General features: G+C 36.2%; 1 pseudogene; it reads right to left on the bottom strand.

The window, feature by feature from the left end:
• Positions 1-9,096: 9,096 nt before the first annotated feature.
• The window catches only part of LOC122610370, a 32,970-nt pseudogene continuing 18,422 nt past the window's right edge, over positions 9,097-23,644 (bottom strand).

The raw sequence follows: 23,644 nt of genomic DNA, 5'->3' as shown, positions 1-23,644 counted from the left end.
ATTCTCGGTCTGGGCATAAATTTTAAAGGGGCATAAATTTTTGAAATTTATATGTATAATATGTTAAAAGATTTGTTAAAAGTTATTGAAATCTTATTTTCGATCAACAATGTCTTAAGAAAGACTTAGTGGATTGACCATGATAGTTATTGATAACAAAAACATAGAGAACATAAATTGTGAAGAGCTAATTAACTCATCTTATATGAAGAATGCTAGGAGAGCTTCATGGATCATCGGATAAATTAGTAACTATTATGGTATGTAATTATAAAATTATGATCTTATTATGCATATATAATTTCTATTATAATGCTAGTTATCGTTTATAAAAAAAGTTATTTATATATTTGAATTCAGTTAAAGTTAGGGCATAATTTTCTTTGTTCGGTCGGGGTGTTAAAATTCTCGGAGCCGCCACTGTTTCTTAGCCAGCCGAGATAGTCTTTTATTGATCTTCGTTACGGTTTCGGGTTCCATTCTTGAACGCATAGTTAACTCTAGTAAGTACGCATGTGTTCTTGTTATGCCATTCAACTATTCCTATGTTTCTAAATGTGTCATTAAACTCAAACTTCTTTTTGTTGTTCATTAGTAGCACGGTTTCAGTCGCCACCAGGCAGGAGTTCGTCCCTACGTACACTTTTCGTCTTGTGTTACTGTAAGTTCTATGAACCTTACTTAATAAGCTAATTCTCAAAGCCGTGTCACAAAAATTACCTTGTCAACACCTTAAACGAGCCTTACTGATAGAGTTTATGGGTATTACCGTAATAAGATAATATATATATAAAAACAAATAAATATAAATAACAATAAACGGAATATTAAGTACTCGTAGTATTCATTATGAAACAAATCAATAACTAAACTACTTTGATCAAACAAATATAACAATGGAGGCTGGCGAAAAAAACCCTAATAGCGCTTACAAGTCGGCGGCAGAAAGTGAAAATAATTTCATCAATGGACAAACGGAGGAAGGTTGGAAAATTGTTAAGAACAGGAGATCGAAAGAGATTGGTGTTTCCAAGGGGATTAATATTGACAGGAATGGGAAAGGTAATGGTCAGATAAGCAACCCTAAGAATAATAAAAAAACCAAACTCAATCTTTTAGAAAGAATGTCGATGTCCTTTTTCATTACGAACTTTCCGATGAGGGTAACAGCGAAAGAACTTTGGAATCGATGCATGGAGTTGGATTTGTCAGGTTTATTAAAGTGGATAATGCGGCTAAACTTCTAAAGGATTTGAAATCTATGTGGTTTGGTAATTACTTGGTTTTCGCGGATATAGTGAGATACAGCAGAAACATTGGGGTGCGAAACTCGGCTGCGACTAACCATAAGGTTGAACAAAAGAAGGAATATGTGAAAGTTGGACAGGCAAACTCGGTGAACAAACAAAACCATGTTATGTCATATGCGGATGTGGTGTCTGGGAAGAATGAAATGGAGAAAACTCCTACCAGTTCATTCTCGACCAAAGGCAGTAATGATTCCTCTCCTATAAATCCTAGATGTGTTAAAATTTCTAGAGTGCCTAATAATTTTCATGAACAAGTTAAGTTGTCTGCTCTTGTTAAAATTAAAGACCCAGTGTTAATCCCTAAGGTTGGCATGTGGCTTCATGACGAAGGTTTTGTGGATTGCAAAGTATCGTATGTTGGTGGTCGTTGGCTCTATGTCACCTTTGTGACATCGGAGGCGAAAGATCTTTTTATGGCCAATGATTCTCTCAAATGCAGATTTTGTTCGTACAAATCTCCATGCTTTTCTTTTGTGCCCGATGAAAGAATGGTTTGGGTCGAGATCTCTGGGCTGCCCTTTGGGGCTTGGACTACCGAGAATCTTCAGAATATCTTAGAAACTTGGGGTAAATGCATTTTCTTTGCTAATGATTGGTCAAATGAGCTCTCTATGTGCAAAGTTTGCATCCTGGTGCCATCTTCCAAATACATTTTTGAAGAACTCAAAGTTTCAGTGGATGATAAATTATTTGACATCTGGATTAAAGAGTTTTCCATGTGGGAGCCGAAAATTATTAAAGATACAAGCATCTCGTCGTCTGATGGTGAATCCTCCTCGTATATGGGTTCTGAAACTTTTGGTGATGAATATGACTCTTTTGACGAAGATGGAAGTCCTAGCGAGCAATTTGATTCTAAGCTTTGTAAAGATAATTCAGAGATATCTACCAATTCAGTTCATGATGCTTCTCTAGGAAAGAATCAAGTAGAAGAGAAAGATAATATAGATGATTGTGATAGGGGATCTAAGGAGGGCATGGACCCTTTTGAGGGTGGAGGTGCCACCAAAAATGTCGTCACTGAAAATTCTCCATCTTCTCAAGGTAGCATTGAGTGCAAGGATAGCGAAACGATTGATGATATTTTCTTTCTGGATAAAATTTTTGCTAAAGAAAAGGAAGAAAGCAATAAAGGTCCTTATCTCTTATGTGGGGACTTTAATTCGGTTAGAAACACTGTTGAACGCATGGGTACCGGGTTCTCTAAAGTCAATGCTTCGAATTTCAATTACTTTATTGAGTCTGGTCATCTTGTTGATATTCCATTGGGGAGACATAAGTTTACGCGCTTTACTGCTGATGGTTCTAAGGAGTGATGGATTTCGTAACTCTAATGCTTTTTTACACCTCAAAGATGTGCTTAAATTAATGAAAAATGAGGTCAAACAGTGGCGGGTTCGAGGTAAATCGACTAACTTTGTTGCAGAGATTACTAATGAGATTGCATTGATTGACAATCAACTTCTTACGGCCCATGACAAATTGGTATTGTATGAAAAAAGGAGAAAGCTTGTTAAGGATCTTCTTGAACATGAATTTAAAAATAACTGTGACTTGAAGCAAAAGGCCAAGATTAAATGGAGTATTGAAGGTGACGAAAACTCGAAATTCTTTCATGCGATAATTAATAAGAGAAGAAGAGTGAATTCTATTCAAGGTGTGAAGCACAATGGGATTTGGTTGTCAGAGCCGAATGAAATTAAAGAAGGTTTTAAAGAATTTTTTGCAAGCAAATTCAAGAGATTTAATGGTATTAATTTCGAGCTAAATGAATCTCACTATCATAAAATCTCTAGAAATCAGAGCATAGCTCTTGAAGAGCCTTTTTCTATGGACGAAATCAAGGCGGCTATTTGGAGTTGTGGTGGAGACAAGGCACCGGGACCGGATGGTTTTTCTTTTGCTTTCATTAAAAGATACTGGGATAAGGTACAAGGTGACATTGTTCGTATGATGAATGATTTTCATTGTAATGCCTCCATCCCTTGGGGATGTAATTCATCTTTTATAGCTTTAATCCCTAAGGTGAACAACCCTTTGCTGATGACCGACTTTCATCCAATTAGTCTAATTGGTATTCAATATAAGATAATTGCAAAAATATTAGCCAACAGGCTTGCTAAGGTTTTGGATGATGTTGTTAGCCTGGAACAAACTGCATTTGTCAAGGGGAGGCAGATCCTTGATGGACCATTGTTGTTAAATGAAGTCATAGATTGGTATAAGAAGAAGAAGAAAAGTGCGATGTTATTTAAGATCGACATCGCTAAGGCGTATGATTCGTTATCATGGGATTTTCTATTTCCTATTCTCAAAGCTATGGGGTTCGGGATTAAATGGATTGCATGGATTAAAGGATGTCTTTCTTCTATCAAAGCTTCGGTTCTTATTAATGGAAGTCTACTCAAGAGTTTCCAATTCAACGGGGTCTCCATCAAGGGGATACATTGGCCCCCTTCCTGTTCATTATTGCCATGGAGGGCCTGCACATTCCTATTGAGAACCTGGTTGCAGCTGGTATGTTCAAATGTGCTAACATTAATAACGTTTTGGTGTCTCGTCTTTTTTACGCCAACGATGTTATGCTTGTGGGCTATTGGAACAAGAAGAATCTTGATGTTATATCAAATGCTCTTAAGATCTTTTATTGCATTTCTGGATTAAAGATTAATATACAGAAGTCATCTTTGATTGCTATTGGTGTTAATGATACTGAGATGAAGCAAATGGCAAGTAACTTTGGATGTAAAATGGAAAAGTTGCCCTTCACTTATCTTGGCATTCCCATAGGTGGAAGCTCGGCGAGAATTAGTACATGGGATCCCATCATCTCTAAATTTAAAAGCAGATTATCGAAATGGAAGGCTAATCTTCTTTCCATTGGAGGTAGATCTACTTTTACTACATCAGTGCTGGGATCTCTTGGTATATACTTCCTTTCTATTTATCGTATGCCAAAGAAAGTGAATAAAAGCCTTGAATCGATTAGAGCAAATTTTTTTTGGGGTGGGGATAGCTCTAGAAGAAAGATTGCTTGGGTTAAATGGGACACGATTGTGACATCAAAAGATGATGGGGGCGTGGGAATAGGTAGTTTAGAGGCGATGAATAACGCCCTTCTTTATAAATGGAGATGGCGGGCACTTAATAATTCACATAATTTGTGGGTTCGTGTTATCGCGGCTATTCATGGTACAGATTGTTTTACCGAGCTAACTGCTAAAGGTCGCGGGCTTTGGTATAGAATTGTAGAAAGCTGTAAAACAATGCACAAAACAGTCCTGGGTTTGTCAAAATGCATTAGTCGATCGATTGGTAATGACATAAATACATGTTTCTGGAAAGATGTATGGTGTGGGGAATCGTCATTAGCTACGACCTTTCCGAGATTATAGGCTTTAGCTACTGATAAAAGTTGTTTGGTTAGTGAGTGTTGGATTAATTCTAATTGGGTTTGTAAGTGGCGACGTCCTTTGTTGACTAGTCGTGAGCTCTATCTGCATGAAGATATGATAAGTAGATTACCCTTCATGTTGCAAGTTGATAAAGATGATAAATGGACTTGGAGCTTGAATGGTAAGTCAAAATTTTCGGTAGCACAGGTAAGGAGTTTGTTTGAACATCACAGAATCACCACAAAAGTTGGACCTGCTACAATATGGAACACTTTGGTTCCCAAAAAGGTAAACTTATTTGTCTGGAGATTAAGAAGAGACTGTTTACCTAATTATATGAATCTTTCTGCAAAAGGAATTGATATTACAAACACCTCATGTTTCAAATGCACGAATGGAGTGGATACAAATAGTCACATTTTTCAACATTGTGTGACTTTTAAAGAGACTAGAACCATGTTGAGCAATTGAGTGAGACATGTGATTCCTGATGTTGCATTGGAGTCCATTTTCAGTTGGTATGATAATTTAAATATTACCACTAAAATTCGAAATAGATTTGAAGCGATTCTCTCTATTTGGTGGTGGCACATTTGGAAAGCCAGAAATAAAAAGGTTCATAATGACTTGGACGAGAGTGGTTCCGTTAATTTTAATTCGATTGTATCGCAGTCGTTTCAGTGGATTCACTTTTGAGATAGAAAGAATCGCTTATCATGGGACGAATGGGTCGTGAACCCATTGGCTGATTGAGTATGTCTTTGCAGGTGTTGTTTCGAGAGTCCTTCTTGTTTCCTTAGCACTTGTGTGAGGTTGCATCAAAAACATCACGAAATGTAAACCGGTAGCTCGGCCTTCGCTGATGGGGTTTTTTCTTAGGTCTTGGATTTTTCTGTAAATGGTATGAGTTTTTTTCCACCCTTTTCGCAACCTTTGCAGTTAAAGTTCTAAGAAAAGTCTAGATTGTGTAAAGTGTTGTACTTCTAGATTTGTATTTTGTATATTGATCACTAGTAGCTTGCTAGTGATCGGTTATTAATATAATTATTTATTGCTGTTCAAAAAAAAAAATATATAATATATATATATATTATATAGTATTCTTTTCCAAACTTACTAATAGAGTTTTCACATGTAATAAATTGCATAACTCTATTGTAAGTATTATTTGTAGATAAATTTCGAAATGGATAAATGTATGTATAAGTATAGTCCACGGAGAAAATTAAATAAAACCTCTAGCATCACATTACTAATTACTAATTATATATATATATATACACATAAAAGGGATGGTAGTATAAAGTTGTTGCATACCTAAGTTCATGTGTGAAATACTCATATACTAATCTTTTAATCCATAAATTCATGAGAATCAAACATTTATTCATTAAAATATATATATATATACTAAAAAATTAGTATGTGAGAGGTTCCATACAAAAACTTAGGTGTCGAACAGATTTATATAACTTTTCCCATATATATATATGATGAGCTCGAAAGATGCATTATGTAGAAAGGGTCATATTAGATGTTAATGTACTACGGATGGCTACAAATCGATATAGGATATAGAGTTGGCATATCGTGTCCGACACGACACGATAAGACACGAACACGATAAGACACGAACACGACACGATAGCTAATCATGTCAGTTTTTCCAAACACGAAACGGCACGATTTTTAACAGGTTACACGATAAGGGACCTGTTAAAAGACCTGTTAAGAGACTTGTTAAAAGTTACACGATAAGGGACCTGTTAAGGGACCTGATAACGTATCTTATCGTGTCTTAACGTATCTTATCGTGTCTTATCGTGTCTTAACGTGTCCTTAACGTGTCTTTAACAGGTCTTTAACGTGTCTTTAACAGGTCTTTAACGTGTCTTTAACATGTCCATATATATATATACTACTTATCTTATCGTGTTATATCGTGTCTTAACAGGTCCGGACCTGTTAAGACACGATAACTATTCATGTATTAACAGGTCCGGACCTGTTAAGACACGAAACACGTTAAGGCCAAACACGAAACACAAAAAAACCAAGTCGTGTCGTATCGTGCTAACAGGTCCGTATCGGAAATTATCAGCTCTAATAGGATATGGAAGCTTGGAGTATTGGATTAGTAGTCTCAAATTTAGACGCCACTATATAAAAATAATTAATTGTTTAGGCTAAATAAACTAAGGAAAAAGTGCACAACTTCAAAGGTATATAGTCCTCTAGAAAGTGAGAAGCGACTTAAAAGCTATATCTTAAACGATCTTATCATATAAATCCTCATGATTTATTTAGGACTTATTTAACTCGGATCATCTCTTTTGCTCTTCTTATCGTATTAAGGTGACTTTATAACCCTTTTTATGTATTTCATATATGGGGTGTGACGATGTACCCCTCCGAATCACTATACGAAAGATAACCAATAGCGAAACACATTTAGAGCAACTTTACGAAGATACTTAAAATGAACGACCAAAGGATAAATATAAAATAAATACAATCATCTTGCCTAGTCCGGAATATTCTATGATATCCTCTTAAGGAAACTAGATCGGATAAACATGGCAATAAGAGTTCGATTCAAAGAAGAAATAGGAAAACCCTAACCTTCCTCTACAAGGAACCTCCTCCTATATAAGGAGGAGGACTCCTTCATTCGATACGATCATTCATTCGGAATATTACCGAATAAACCCTAACTCATACGATCACCGATCGAACCAAAAACCTTAAAGTCGGATACAATTCGACTACCACTTTCATACACCTTCGTTGGCGTAAAGGAACACCGTTCCTACCTTTGGGGAATCGCCAACAAATCCTAAAAACCCCTTTATATCATTCACCATTCTTACCTACAATCCCATTCATCAGGCTTACGTGATTCGGTGCACAATCAGGATGAGAATAGATGCATTTTTTATATTTATTTTAAGATTGGACACATATATTTTGTTACTATATATTGACTAAGTTGTTTCTTATCCACCGAGAAAGATAATAACATCATATCATAGTCATAATATAATGATAGAAGTACATGACAACTTCTTAACTAAATTTGGCTTTGCACGATTAGTTAATTGAAGAACCAGGGATGCCTTTCTTCGTAGTAAGCCTCTCTACATGAATATCCGCATCAGGCTGCTTCCATCCCATGCGTCATGCGCGTCATCGAGCTTCGCCTTGGGGAGAAAGAAGTGGCGTGATGCTGATATAGGAGTGAAGAAGAGAAGAGAGGTGTGTCACGGCTGGAAGCAGGGGCGGTACTAGAGGGGGGCAAAGGGGGCAAATGCCCCTCCTCAAAATTTGAATTTTGTCATGTATTTTTAAATTTTTAATGAATTTTTAATTTTTTTTTTATAGGTTTTTAACATTTTGCCCCTGTTTACATTTACTTTTCACGGAATTTTTAATTTTGCCCTCTTTGGAATTTTTTTTTGCTACCGTCTTCGGCTGGAAGAGGCCTCATTATTATTCATCGCAGAGTTTACCAAGATCCTTTCTTCATATGAATATTCGCTTAGCAATGCCACTTTGCCACCACATTAGACATTGTTAGCTTTGCCGAAGCCTTTGGTTCTGCACTCATCAAGGCTCTCACACATCAAGGCTCTCTAATATTTTCTTTGCAACTTCTTTTATATATTCACTTGTAAGTAGTGATACATCCATGAGTTTCGAGTATTGCATTCCATTCTCATAACAACAAAAGATAGTGTCCGCGCGTTGCGGCTGTGAGATGGTGGGGGTGATAAGTCAAGTCATAGAGTATGATAGCCAAATGCCTTATCCGTACGGGTTCCACCCTCAGATTTAAAAATTCGTCAAAAATATATCGAATGACATCTCTAATGAAAGAGCATGAAATTTTAAGAACATCCTTACAATTTTTATAATTTATCGATATACGATTTTTGAGATAAAAGATTTTTAATGAATTAGAGGAATAAAATGATTTATAGAGGAGAGAGAAAAAATTGAGTTATTGAGATTTGAGGAGAGAGAATAAATGAATGGTTGAGATTTAAGGGTATTATAGATATATTAGGTAGAGATGTTTAAATTAGTGAATAAATAAGAAAGGTAATTTAGGTAATTCAATTAATTAATTGAGATTTGAAAAAAGAGCAAAATACTTTATAGGATAGTATTAAATAATTAAAGAAAGAAAAGTAAAATGTATACAGTAATATAGTGCATTTCATACGTACACTAGTCACTTTGCAATAAACCATGCGAATGAGACATTTTAGGTATTCAATTTTAAACAAATCAAACTTTGAATGTTAGTGGTATTATCTACCAATACATCATACTTGTATTAAAATTTAAAGCTAGTAACTTACATAATTGATGAGGTTTAGTGAGACTGACTAATTTTTGAAGATTTCATTGCAACATTTTCCACTAATGATTTCAAGAACCAAGATACCAAAGCTATATGTATCTGAACTCTCGGATAAATGCCCATGAATTACATATTCCGGTGCAATATATCCATTCGATCTGGTATGTCGACAATGACAAACTTGATTAGTGTACACGTATTAATCTCCAGATCCAATAAATTGAGAATTATAATTAACTAAATATAACATATTACAAGTTGGCTGTAGCTTTGGTGCTGAGATGAGTCATATCTTCTGGCAACAATCGTGCTAGTCCAAAATCTCTATTTTTTTGGCTTATATTCATTGTCCAGCAAAATGTTCTTGGAGGTTATATCTCGATGAATTATTGTAACATGATATTGTTCATGATATGCAATACCCTTAGCCATTATATTCCAAATACTATGTCAAATCTTTGTTTCCAATTGAGAGTGTCATGTTTGTCACCTAATGATAAGAAAATATTAGTTAATTAATTAGTAATTGATCGTTATTTTGGGGCTGTCAATTTTCTGTAACGTACGCCTGCTTAAAATAATGTATTCTACCTGGAGTCGCACTCATGAAAAACTATAGTACATTTTGAAATACTTGAAGAAACTAAATAAATAAAGTGATATCGTTTAATTGGCTTGGCTTACCAAAGAGAAACTTGTTGAGGCTGCCATTTTCCATGTACTCGTGGATGAGATATAGGTGACCCCCTTTTACACAGTATCCAAGAAGCCGTATAAGACATCTATGGTGAACGTTACTTATGATTTTGAGTTCACCATTCAAGTAAGCTTTTCCCCTGTTATATTTCATGTTCGTCTTCTTAATTTATAGCAACGGTTTTTCCATCCTTGAAAACACCCTATTTCAAATCCGTCATATTCAATAAAACAAATTACTGTAATTGATCCGTAATGTTCATTAGCATGAAAAAAGTAGCATCTTAAATTTTACAGTGTTATAATAATTAATGACTTAGGTTTTTGTAGGATTAAGCTTGCTCGAGTAATATGGAATTATGTTTTAGTATATTGTTAGATAGCCAATTATAAATCGGTTTGATTTGTATGGTTTGATTTATCGGTTATGAACCTTTTATCACAAATAATCGTTCTAGGTGCCAATGATGATTAGTTTAACTCGTGAAAGGCACTTCTAGGTTTTACCCGAGGTCTTGAGTTCTATCCTTAGTGTAAGGTGCCCTATTATTGCGTGGATTGTAATAAGACGTGATTCGTTATGTCAAGAGTGCGGAATCCTCTTGAGATAACTAGATTGCTATTGTCTTCCGTCGATTAATAAGCAATTAACCAACCCAAGGAGATGCACAAGGCTTGTGGTTCGTGTAGTATATCACACGAAGGAACAATTAACCTTAATTCGTAGTTTTACCAAATAATACATAAACAGATATAATATTGAAGTTCAAACGTAATCATTAAATATTAACACAAGTTCTTATTTAAATGATTACAAACATAGTTCCTAAAACATAAACAATAATCAAATCTATGTTGCGATTGTCACAAACGAATCTGCATCTACAGACTCCCCCTTGACGATTGCAACTAGATCTTTTTAAAGTCTTCGAACTTGAACTTCAAAGCTATCCATTAAACAAAAGTCTTGTGCTATTCGCATGAATTCTCTCTTGCAAACAATGTGCGAGAATGTTGTGATAGCGCCTTTCTTCAACTCTCCAAAAGTCCACTGCTGAACAAGGTGTATCCAAAAGTCTTCTCTGATCACCTCTTGACAAGTTGACAACCTGCATTGGATCATACATGCGTAGCAACATTTGTTCCTGTGAATCATCAACAAACATCTGTGCTTCGCCTGACTTGATATCTATTTGCCAAAATGTCATCTCTGTCAGCATATCTTGATCCCATCTGATAGCGGAAACCTTCTTAACACATTTAATCCTTCTTTGGACAAAACGAAATGTGCCATCTTGATTCTTAATCTTCTTAAAAGGTGTTGGCTTAATCAACCTATCTTCTGGCTTTAGACCTCTATCACTGAAATTTCTAATTCTTTCATCTTTGAATCTATTCCAGTAGAAATCTGCAAGTCCATTGCTCTGAAGATTAACGAACCATCGTCTTCCCAAATCTATCATGTCAGAATCACTGAGAGAGTGGAAATGTCTTTGACTCATCGACATGTACTGGCATCCCTCCTTTCTCTTGATAACAAATAAATCGATTCTTTGATCATAAAACCAACTTTGTATCACTGAGAAGTACTTGGGTGCATCCTTGTCTGAGACAAACTCCCAAAACATCGATGGCTTATACGCATCACGTATTACCAAACCAGTATGTCCTCTATAACCTGGAATCAGTCTATTTACAATAAACTCAGAATCTTGCTGCACCGGAGGTATATAAAATCTTCCGAGATCAACCTCTTGCGTAACATCTATGTTCCAGAATAGATCAAAAATATTATCATGTCTTTCATCTATAATATTTGCATATACAGCAAACCTCAAACTTGCTGCATTCTTAGGTTCATCTGGACTGTCTATGATTGGATTGAGATTGAGATGTTCCACTTCAGCTATTGGTTCAACTTGAATGACTTCATCTTCATTAAAGACACGATCAAAGTCATAAGGTATATCAAGCAACCTTTTTCTATCAGCTTCTGAAGTAATGAACTCTCCTTCTTCCATATCTTCATCATTGATACTTTCTAAGTCTTCTTCAGCATCAAGATCGTCTAATGCACCTATCCTTTGAAGTTTATCTGCAATTCAAACGATTTACATATACAAAGATAAAGAACATAAATCATAAGTCAAGACATAATAGTATAAATACATAAAAGAAATTAAAATAAATAATACTATATCATAAATATAATGCAACAATTACATTAATATTTATCTTATAATCTTTATCTATTTTAACTTACAACAATAATATTATATCATAAATATAATGTAACAAATACATTCATATTTATCTTATAATTATTACAAAAACAAAAACAAAAATCATTAGCACTAAGGTTCATAATCTGAATCTGAATCCGAATCTGACTCTGACTCTGAAGATGTATGAGTAAACCCTGATTGTTCTTTCATTTGATCCCTAAGTGATCCTGGATCATAATAATTATCATAATCCATAATCTCTGCTCTAGCTCTCATATGAGCATGTAGATCATAACCCAATCTCTTTTCTAGTCTATGCACAATTAAAGGGTGCAAATCTGACTCTGTAGAGGCATTGGTAGTAGAATCAGTCTTAGTTGACTCACTATCTTGAGTAGATTTTCCTTTGCTAAGATTTTCTTTTTCTATATGATTATGAGGATCATTCACTAGCTTTTCTCGAATCTCCCTTTCTATTCTATCAGAATTAGAATCGGAGTTACCTGAATTGGAATCTTCCTCATCATCATTGTTAGGATCATCAGGATCTGCATCTGGAGCGACCATCACAGCTTTGCCTTTATCTTGAGTCCTAGAAGTACTAGCACCAGCTGTACCAGCAATCTCCGACTCTCTTTATCTTGGCGACTCCCCCTGAATGTTTGCAGTCTCTGTATCCATAGCATCACCAACATCTTCTTGATCTTGACCCTGATTCTCTGGCTCACCAACATCTGGTTGTCGTTGTGGATTTGGATCTTGAGCTCGATCTTGATCATCATGATCATCATCTCTAGTCTTCTTTGCTATCTCATCATCCTTACAACCATCTTTATCTCCCCCTTGAGCCAAGAATTGGTCAAGTCTAGATCCAAGAGAATGAACAAGAGCTGTCATTACATCCATCTCTTCTTGATGCTTAGCAGCTTGGAGCTTTAGCTGATTCTCCAAAGCTGTAACCCTCAACTCTAACATCTTTTTCTCCGAAAACAAACGACTCAGCTGCACTCGAACTGGATCAACTGGACGTGACGTAGAAGCAACATCAGATGTAAAGGCATGAGGTGGCATCGTAGCTTCAAATGAAGGCATACGAGCACTGAAAGTTCCTGTGGGAGGCATCTGAGGGCGTTGCAAAGGAGCCAACAGACGTCCCATTATTGTAGAAACAGGAACTGTTGCCTGAATAGGAGCAGATGAAGGCCTAGGAGCAACAAGTGTCGGCTCTGGCTCTTGATGAACTGTAGACTCCGGAGCAGTAGGAATCGTAACAGTTGTAGCCTCAGTAACAACTTGTGCGCGAGAACCAATTCCTCTAATGATAAACTTTGGTCTCGACCTTCTCTCCCTAACAACAACACCAGCAGAAGTAGTAGACACAGAAACAGGAACATCAGAAACTGAAGCTCTTAAAGCAGCAACCAACGGAGTATCACCAATATTAGGTGCATGAGACCTCTCCATGGCTTCATTATAAGCAGCAAACTCTCTATCAACTTCAGCCTAAGATCGCTGAGAAGTTGGAAATCTTTCCACAGCGTCAACACCTTTTCCTTGTCTTCTTCTTCGCTTCGGCAAACGTTCTTCCTCTTCTTCATCTTCTGAATCCTCAACAACATTAACAGGTAATTCAGAAGGACCAACATCAACACCAACTGGAGCAGAGGTAGAAGCAGAAACTCAAGTAGTTGGTGGCACAAGATTTGCGGGATCATCAACATCCTGCATAAGAGCGTCCATATCTAGATCGTTCTCCAGATCTCCAGCATACAAAGGAACATCATTAAGTCCCTCAAACTGATCAGTTCGCTCTTCTTGAGCTTGAGCCTGATCATCATCATCATCAGCAGCAACAGGTTCTTCATATTCCCAACCTTGTCGAGGAGCAACATAGTCAGGATTTATGAGATGTCCGAACAATGGTGGATTAGCAACATTATCAGGAACACCATGACCTGCAAAGCGTTTCATACTCTCAACAAACACCTTATGAGTCAGACGACCCAAATTGAAAGTAGGACCATAAAACGGTAAATCTGTTATTCCGTGCCGAATGATTATCATCACAAATCTTGGAAACAGAAAGAATTTCTTATCGTTTCCAAATGCTCTCAACTGCTTTACAAAATTATCATATATGTAGTGAGAAAAACTCTAGGGCTTGTTCAGCACAAGAGCAACCATCTGAGAAGCAGTAAAAATGTTCAACTAATCATGACCTGCACTCCGATGACTAAGGGACCTCAATAAGTAGTAGGCAAGCAATCTCCATTTGCTTAGAAGACGATTCTTGCGATAAGGATGAGTAATATCACCAACATATCCCATACGCCTAAGAGCACCGTCACAAAAGCTTTCTTCAAACTCAACAGTACCTTGCTCCATATCATTAGTACCTAAGTCCAAAATAGTCCTTAAGTCTCCAGCAGTAAACTGAATGTTACGTCCAGCAACAGTAGTGCGAATCATAGTATGATCACCAACTTGCACCAATCTGGCTGAGTTCCAGAATTCAGTAATAAGACTTATGACCAGCGGAGGATTCTCGGTCAAAGCAAAACGAATACGAGAGCGTGCTAGATACTGGAGGACACCGTGAAACTTTGGTGTGCATCCTGACTGCGTAATGCTGAGATCAATTGCAGCATTATGTTTCTTGATGAACACGCGAGCACCTTGTCCTGCCATACCTGCACAAAACAAACAAAAACGACAAGAAAAGCATAAGTTAGAATAAACGAAAAACAAAAATTAGGGTTTTGGTCTTCTACGTCGTGATGACATCATCACGAGGAGGATCTCCTTCGTCGTGACATCAGCACGAGCAACTTATGAAACCCAGAACACGAAGAGCAAAAATATCTCCATATAATGTTAAAATTGATCAAAATCACGTTTAAAACATCATCGTGGACTTGTTTATGATTCGTGAATGCCCAGAAAATTGAAAATCGAAACAAATTCAATTTAGATGAACATGAAGTGGATGTTCTTCGTGTTCTTCTTCTGATTCGTGTGAATAGTAAACAAGCCAGAGATTCTTCTATTAATCTTGATTTTAAACATGTTAATGTGAACTTTGATTAGATTTAAAGTGTACAAACATCAATTAATCCAATTTTATGTCCAATTTTAGTCCAAATCATCAAAAATCAAAGATTCAATCCTTAGTTCGTTCGTGGTACTGTTCACGCGAAGAACAAGTCAAACATTGGGCATTATAATGACTTAAATCTTACGATTTTCGAAGTTAAAACATCAATCCACTATCCTAGATTATGAAATTACCAACAAATCTGGATAATAATCGAGAAAAACCTGTATAATAAACTCGTTACCAAAAACTTGTATTTACTCGAATATGCAATCGTAGATCATCCGTACTAACTTGTCATCACAATAATGTATCAAATAAATCTTACATTATTATCTTGACATAAAATCGATCATTTCTTCATTGATGTTTAACTCAACAAATGCAAACTTACATCAAAACATATTTACTGTATAATGCATTATAAATACATCAAAATATCATATCAACAACCTATCACATTACATCTTAGGTTGTGATCTTGATAATAAAATTATAACCTATCACACTAAGTCTTAGGTTAATAAATACAAGGCAATCCATCCTTGTAGCACAATTCTTGTAATTTCTGAGCATCTTTTATTGTCCATCGCAATGCAATTCTAAAAGCAAGCGAAAACAATATTGCCTTCAATTACAATCTGAAATTTTTGATGCCAATTTCATTGTAAAATGAGTTTATCATCTGTAACCTGCACACTTAACAAACTCCATCAATGCATCAAAAACAAAAAATATCATAAATATGAAAAACAACTAAAATCTTAACCTAGCAATTATTACAAGATTTAAGGCAAGTCCAATCTTTATCAAGCATACTTATCAACCAAAAACAATTGAAATTTCAAAAATTTACTTGAAACACATTCAAAAAGATTTTGACTTTTCAATTTCAAATCCATTTCACTTTCTACAATAAACAACTTATGTATTAATTAGAAAATCCATCTTTTAATCATACTTACCATAAGCAACAAGGCTCATTCAATTCACTAAGAATTATAACTTTTAATGCTTATCAAATGTCTCGTGCAATAAGAACTAATTTGACACACAAACTGACACTCATTACAAAAAATAAAAATAAAAATAAAAACAAAAATAACTAAAATAAAAACTAAACTACTTTATTTATTTACAAGAAATTCTAAGTTTTTTGCATATTAGATCAAATTAGCAATTACATAAGTCTGCAAGTGAGAAATAATTCTCTTATTATTAGTTATGAACAGTGACCCAACCACGACTACCGGTATATTTGTCCTTTTAAACACTCGGTACTTTCAGTTTCCTTTGAATTATGACACTTTCGACATACCATGGCCAAGGACAGTCACCATGTAACCCGAGTAGCCTAATATGCCATTGAATAGTTTGCGAACTTATGTGACCCACATTCAGATATACTTCCGTAATCGATACAAGCACTAAGATAACAAATATTCAATATACATTCAAAAACATCCTTAAACAAATCATGAGACACTTTTTAGATAACAAAATTTAATTACTTTGTGATTTAACTTATTTGCATTTGTATTTCATTATTTATAAGGAACCCGTGATTTTCTATGAGGCCCATGTAGCGTGCTTTCTGACAACCTATCCCAAGTTGGAAGCTTTAGGTAGGCTAGGTATACAAAGACACCCCGAGGACATACTTGTCCGAATCTCAAAGACCACATTAGCCCCTTAATTAACATTCATTTCATTTGCATAAACAATATCACATTTAGCTTTCATGCTCATGAGTTGTAGAGGTTTTTGCCTATATTTTGAACAAATCCTATAGTAATGCTAGATCTTTCACAAAATTTAAGGACTAGATCAATTCATTACTAAAAAGCAAGCATTCTCAGCAATATATCTGAATATGTTTCCCACAAGAACATTGTATAATTTAAGTTCAGATTAAGGAAACCTTGCTACTTTGTGTCAACCAATATATCCCAAATTGTAATCACTGAACTAAGCAGTTATATTAAGATTAAGCAGACTTAAAAGCTAAGTATCCTCACTTCTAATCATCTGACAGCATTAACTTAAATCTCTTCATATTTTTGTCATTTTCTCATTTTTCACATTTTTAAGGTTTTCATGACACTAAGAACTCTTTTCGTATTTTTATGACTCTAGCTATTTACAGACACAAACTTACAAAATTTGTTCCTTGAGAGATAATATGAATCAGCATTCTTCATCCCATTGAGAAGAATTAATTTCTCAAATCGAGCCTTATCAAATGCTTTGGTATACAGATCAGCTAAATTATCATCGGTTATAACCTTTTCCAAATGAATTAACTTCTTTTGGGCACAATCACGCAATAAATGATGTCTAATATCAATATGCTTGGTGACCTTATGCATGACAGGGTTAATTGTAATGTCTATAGCTGACTTATTGTCTATTCTAATAGGAGTATCAAGAAAATCCATACCGTAGTCACGAAGTTGTTGCTGAATCCACAATACCTGGGAACAAGAGCCTACCAGCAGCCATATACTCTGCCTCACATGAAGATTGAGCAACACATGTCTACTTCTTGCACTGCCACGATACTAGTCTTCCTCCTATCAACTGACAACCTCCAGTCGTAGACTTTCTGTCATTGTTACAACCGCCAAAATCCGAATCAGTATATGCAACAAAATCAAACGTTCCTCCCATTGGATACCGTAGACCAAGCCCTTGGTTTGCCTTAAGATAACGTAGAATACGTTTTGCTGCAGTCAAATGTGACTCTTTCGGACTAGCTTGAAATCTAGCACAAAGACAAACAGCGAACATAATATCTGGACGCGAAGCAGTCAGATACATCAATGAGCCAATAATAGCACGATAATAAGTTGCAGCCACAAGTTCATCTTTCGGATCAAGAACCCCTAAACCATGATTTTGCTTAATAGGAGTACCATATGTCTTGGATTCTAACATTTGAAACCTCTCGAAGATGTCATCGACATACTTAGATTGGTGAATAAAGAATCCATCTTTCCTTTGATCCACTTGTAGTCCGAGGAAAAATTGTAATTCCCCCATAGCACTCATTTCAAATACATTTATCATGCTCATTTCAAACTCTTTTCACATCTTTATATTAGATGAACCAAAAATGATATCATCCACGTAAACTTGTACAATTAGATAATCTCGCTTCTTCCACTTGATAAACAATGTGCTGTCTATCGATCCTCTTGTAAATCCATTTGTCAACAAATGTGTTGACAACTTTTCATACCACACTCTGGGTGCTTGATGCAATCCATAAAGAGCCTTATCGAAACGATATGCTCTTCTTGGATAATTAGGATCTTCAAACCCCGGTAGTTGGTGAACATACACTTCTTCTTTGACTTCACCGTATAAGAAGGCACTCTTAACGTCTAACTGATACACCTTTATACCTTTGAAACTTGCATAGGCTAAAAATAACCTTATAGCTTCAATCCTAGCAACTGGCGCAAAAGTTTCATTATAGTCATATCCTTCTCGTTGTGCAAACCCCTGAACAACTTAACGTGCTTTATTTCTAGTAACGATCCCTTTGTCATCTCGTTTGCATTTATATACCCAACGAGTTCCAATCGGTTCTTTACCTCTAGGCACATCTACTAACTCAGTTATCAATCCAGTGTCTTGAAGTGCTGCCTTAACATTCTTAGGTTCTACTTGTGAAATGAAACCAGAAGATAATCACTCAGTTATCAATCCAGTGTCTTTCACTTCACAAAACAAACTAGTCAGATCCTTATTCAACTGATTTCTAGTTCGAACAGGTTCTGTAGCATTACCAGGAATATTTTCAACTGGATGATCCTTATTAATTCGATATTGAGGAACCGAATCAACATTCAGACTTTCTCCTAAATTTGTTCTAATCTGAAACTCAGGAGAGCTAAAATCATCTTCCGATTCTTCAGAAATAGGATCATCATCAGGCAGTGTAACCTTCGATGGAGTAAGTGGTGTAGTGTTCTCAGGTTCACTATTATCTGAATCTGGTGTCTTATTCTTGTCCTTACTACTTTCATCAATATCAGTAGTAGACTGAACTTTGGTTGGAGTAGTATCGACATTTCGAGTAGGCGGAGATGTAGGAGTATTATCTATGTGATCTCTTAAAATAATCACATCATCAACCGTCTCAGGATCTGAATAAGAATCAGGACCATGTAGTGAACTAAACACACTATCGTAATCGAAGTTTTTACCACTTCCAGAATGAATAGCGGGCTTATGACTGACAATCTTGACATTTGTTCCCAAATCAACTTTGCCGGTCTGTTTATTGTAAACCCGTTGAATTGATGATCCTGGTTTATAACCCATGAAAAATCCCTCTTCAACCTTTGAATCAAACATTGACTGAGATAGATACTTCAAGAAAGTACACAGTACACCAAATGGTTCAACATTCTGTAAATTCGGTTTCTTCTTATTTAGAAGCTCATAACATGTCTTATTATGAAGCTTAACTACAGTAACCCTATTTAAAATATGACAAGCTGTATTCACTGCCTCCGCCAAAAACATAGTAGGAAGCCCTGAATCTACAAAATCTGCGGAGTTTCATCTTTCGATTTAAGAAAGAATACCCATGAGAATCTCGAGTAATCATCGGTAACCACCAAACAGTAATACATCCCACCGATACTTCTTACATTTACTGGACCAAATAAATCCATGTAAAGTAACTCGAAAGGATTGGCAATAGAATTTTCTTGCTTCTGTGTATGTGCAGACTTTGCTGTTTACCTTTCAAACAAGGTACACATTTGTCTTCCATTCCAAACCGTTTCATGGGAACGCCATCAACCAAACCATGTTTGACAATGTCATTTATCTTTCGGAAATTGATATGTCCCATTCTTCTATGCCATAACAAAGATTCAAATTCGTTTGCTTTTGATAACAAGTAAACAGACTCCTTTGGATCATCAACACCTAACACAAGGCCATTGATGTCTCTCTTCCTAGGAGCTTTTAGCAGGATCCAGCCTTCAAGAATAACATATCCTGGTTTCAATATAAGTGCTTCTTTCTCAGTAAAATGGACATTGTTTCCCTTGTCACAAATCTGAGAGACACTTAATAAATTATGTGCTAACTGTTCCACATAATTGACTTTCTCTAGCGTAATCTTCCCATTGACAACATCACCTTGGCCCGAGATGTTGCCGCCCTTGGGACCTGCGAAACTAACATACGAACCATTTACATCTTCATAATTGGACAACACATTCTTGTCCCCTGTCATGTGCCAAGAGCATCCACTGTCAACATACCAAAGACTGATAGGCTTCCTTGGTTCTCCCTGCACACCAGACAATAAGATGGTTAGTTTCTGAATGGAACCCAAACCTTTTGAGGTTTAGGTTTTCCGAATTCATCTCTAATGATCAATTCGGTCTAATATCCATCGCTCTGTAATGGAGCCTTGGATGAGGATGGTGTCACAGACTGTTTCTTAGGTGAAATGAAACGAGTCTTAGGAGGTGAATTCCTTGGTGAGTGAGTACCAAATCTAGGTTGACTCCCTAATCGATCATAGAATTTAGACGAACTATTAATTCTAGAAGGAGGAGATCGATTTTGTTGAGCCGTCTTCCTAGGTGAATAACTCCTTTGAGGTGTACGAGAACGACTCGGACTTACACTACTAGAAGTAGTATTCTATGAAGGTCCCTGTCGTTTTGGAGTCTTAGATCTATTGTTATTAATCCCTTGATCTGTAACAATAGACTCACCATATGACACATTTCTAAGTAACTTAACATAGTTCTGTGCATTTTTATTATCAGGATGTCTTTTTGCATACTCCTCATAATAATCTCTTTTATATGCACTCATAAATTTTGGTGAAGCTACTTGTTCAACTAATTTACCCTTCCCTTTAGTATTAGGAATATCACTAACATCCTTTGACTTGACTTGACTGTCATTCTTAGGATTCTTGACCTTCCTATTTAGGACATTCAATAGCTATATGGCCTTTCTCACGACAAGTATAACACTTCTTTACTTGTTGTTTTCTAGATTGACCATTTTCTATTTTAGGGATTGGTATACCATACTCCTTCATTTCATTTATGGTATCAAGCGTCTATATTGCTTCTTCCATAGTTCTTACTGGTTTAAAAGGAGCATAATGTCTATCGTTATATGGAATTTGTTCAGCTAACCATTCTTCTTTATTTTCCACACACCAAACTTTATCAATTTTTGATTTAGGTTCAATCCTATTTATAGATACTTCTTTATCATAGAAAACTGTATCACAGTCTTTCAATGTCTAGTATACTACTTCATCTAGATTAAAACCTAATTCATTTTGTTGGTGATCTCTTTGTAGAAGTAAATCAGAATCTTTAGTCACGTTACTTTCCTTCTTAAGAATAACATTTTTAGTAGTTAAATTTTCTTTCAATTTCAATATCTCAAGTTTCAAATCTGACACCATTTTACAAACGTCAATTATAGAAAACAAAGAACAAGATACTTCCTGATCTGCAGCCTTGCAATCTGCCATATATGCAACAAAGTCTTCAGTTGTCATACCTTCAGGTATCACGAAGTTCTTCATTTGTTCTTCACTTTCAGATCTTACAGTCTCAGCAACATTACATACATTCTTCTGAACTATCTTAGATGCACTTTCTTCACTTGAGTATACAGCATAATCAATTATTGCAGCTACCTCATCATATAATTCTACCTTGTAGGCATGATTCGAGGTATCATCGGATTGTGTATCCCATTGATAAGTACCTTCCGGATTCTGAACAACAACAACCTTTGACTCCGAAAATGGTGACGAAATTGGCTGGTGTGGAGTAGCAAGATATGTAATCATTGCTTGAGTTTTATGATTACTTGGAGTAATACCGCCTTGATTGTAGTTTTGATGACCAACAACGGTATTATCAATCCTCTTAGGTTGTTTACATTCTCTTGCAAAGTGACAAAATCCATCGCAGTTATAACATTTCACCTTGGATTTGTCAAAGCCTTTAGTGCCATTACCTATAGGTCTCCCAGTTCTCTGAGTGAATCTTCTGACCTTAATAGTGAGCATAGCTAGCTGCCATTGTAGATCCATTTCTTCCAAATCATCAGGATCTATCTGATTGTAATCCTCATCAATTACTGCAAGATCAGTAATCTTCCCTCCGATAAATGCTTCATGAGCATTACAAAAGGCTGAGTAAACACTCATTCTACCTTCTGCAGAACTCATACTCATTGGCATAGAGTGGAAAGATTGTACATTGCTCTTAACATTCGTATGTGCATTGTCATAAGCAACATATCCAGCAATACCTTCAGCATCTACTATTGGTGTAGCTTCTGCACCACTTAGAAATGCATTGTTTCCCGAGCTAGAACTTACTAAATGAACAGACTTAGCATTATATAAAGATGGATCTTGTGTGAAATCCGAGTGAGTATCTTTAATTCTTCTCTTCATGTCTCTGTTCTTCAGCTTGGAAACTACCTTTTCAAATTCCCATGTACTGTATTCCTGATCATCTTGAAGTTGATGAACATAATCAGTCCATGTCTTAGGCAGTGAGTCCAAAAACTTATCGACTAGCTCAGTTTGAGGATAAACAACCTCAAAATATGACAACTCAGTGGTCAAATGACCGAATCGAATAATAATCTCGTCAAGAGATTCTCCATTCAGTCCATTGAAGGCTTCATACTCGCGCTTCAGGAGTTTGATACGATTCTTCTTCAAGGTTACATCGCCCTCACAATATCTCTCAAGAGCATCCCATAAGTCCTTTGAAGTAGTGTACTTTTTGAACAAATGTACACTATCTTGAGGCAAGGCCATAGTAAGAGTGGACAAGGCCTTTCCCTCAATTGCGTATCTTTTACGTTCTTCAATCGGCATATCAGCATAACTATACCTACCGATCACTCCATTCTTCTCATACGAAGGCCAATCAAAACCTTGAGTTATCACAAGCCACATTTCCATGTCAGTGAGACGAATGTAGTCTTCAAAACGTCTCTTCCACATCCAATAATTTTCCATACGAAAAAGATTTGGAGGTGTATTACCCCGACCAACCTTATGATCGTGCATGATCATCTGGCTGATGAGTAGGGCATTTGGTGAATTTGCAGCAGCTGGTATGGTAGTCATTTCGAATCTTTTGGTGACAAATTAAACGAAATAACAACGTAGATCGTGTGGAACGAAGTCACACGAGGAGTACGTGACACGAAGAAGACGAAGTCACGTGAGAAGCACGTGACACGAAGACACACGAAGTCACGCTCCTGAGCACGGAGATCAGTTTGTGCAGACGTGGCGCGAAGTTCACACGAAGTCAGGTTAGTGCTGACGTAAGCCCTAAGCAAGGATCACCTCATGCTGACGTAAGCACGAGGTCGCGCGAAGTTACACACGAACTAAAGGAAAAACTTGAATTTTGAACGAATTTGCAATCAATAGCAAATCAAACAATCTTAAACCTTCTGGTAATCAACCTTAGGGCTCTGATACCACTTGTAAGGTGCCCTATTGTTGCGTGGATCGTAAT

Source organism: Erigeron canadensis, chromosome 8 (genome assembly GCF_010389155.1).
Source record: "Erigeron canadensis isolate Cc75 chromosome 8, C_canadensis_v1, whole genome shotgun sequence".
Classification (NCBI taxonomy): domain Eukaryota; kingdom Viridiplantae; phylum Streptophyta; class Magnoliopsida; order Asterales; family Asteraceae; genus Erigeron; species Erigeron canadensis.
Note: the sequence above shows the minus strand (reverse complement) of the source record. Positions and strands in the feature narration are given on the sequence as shown.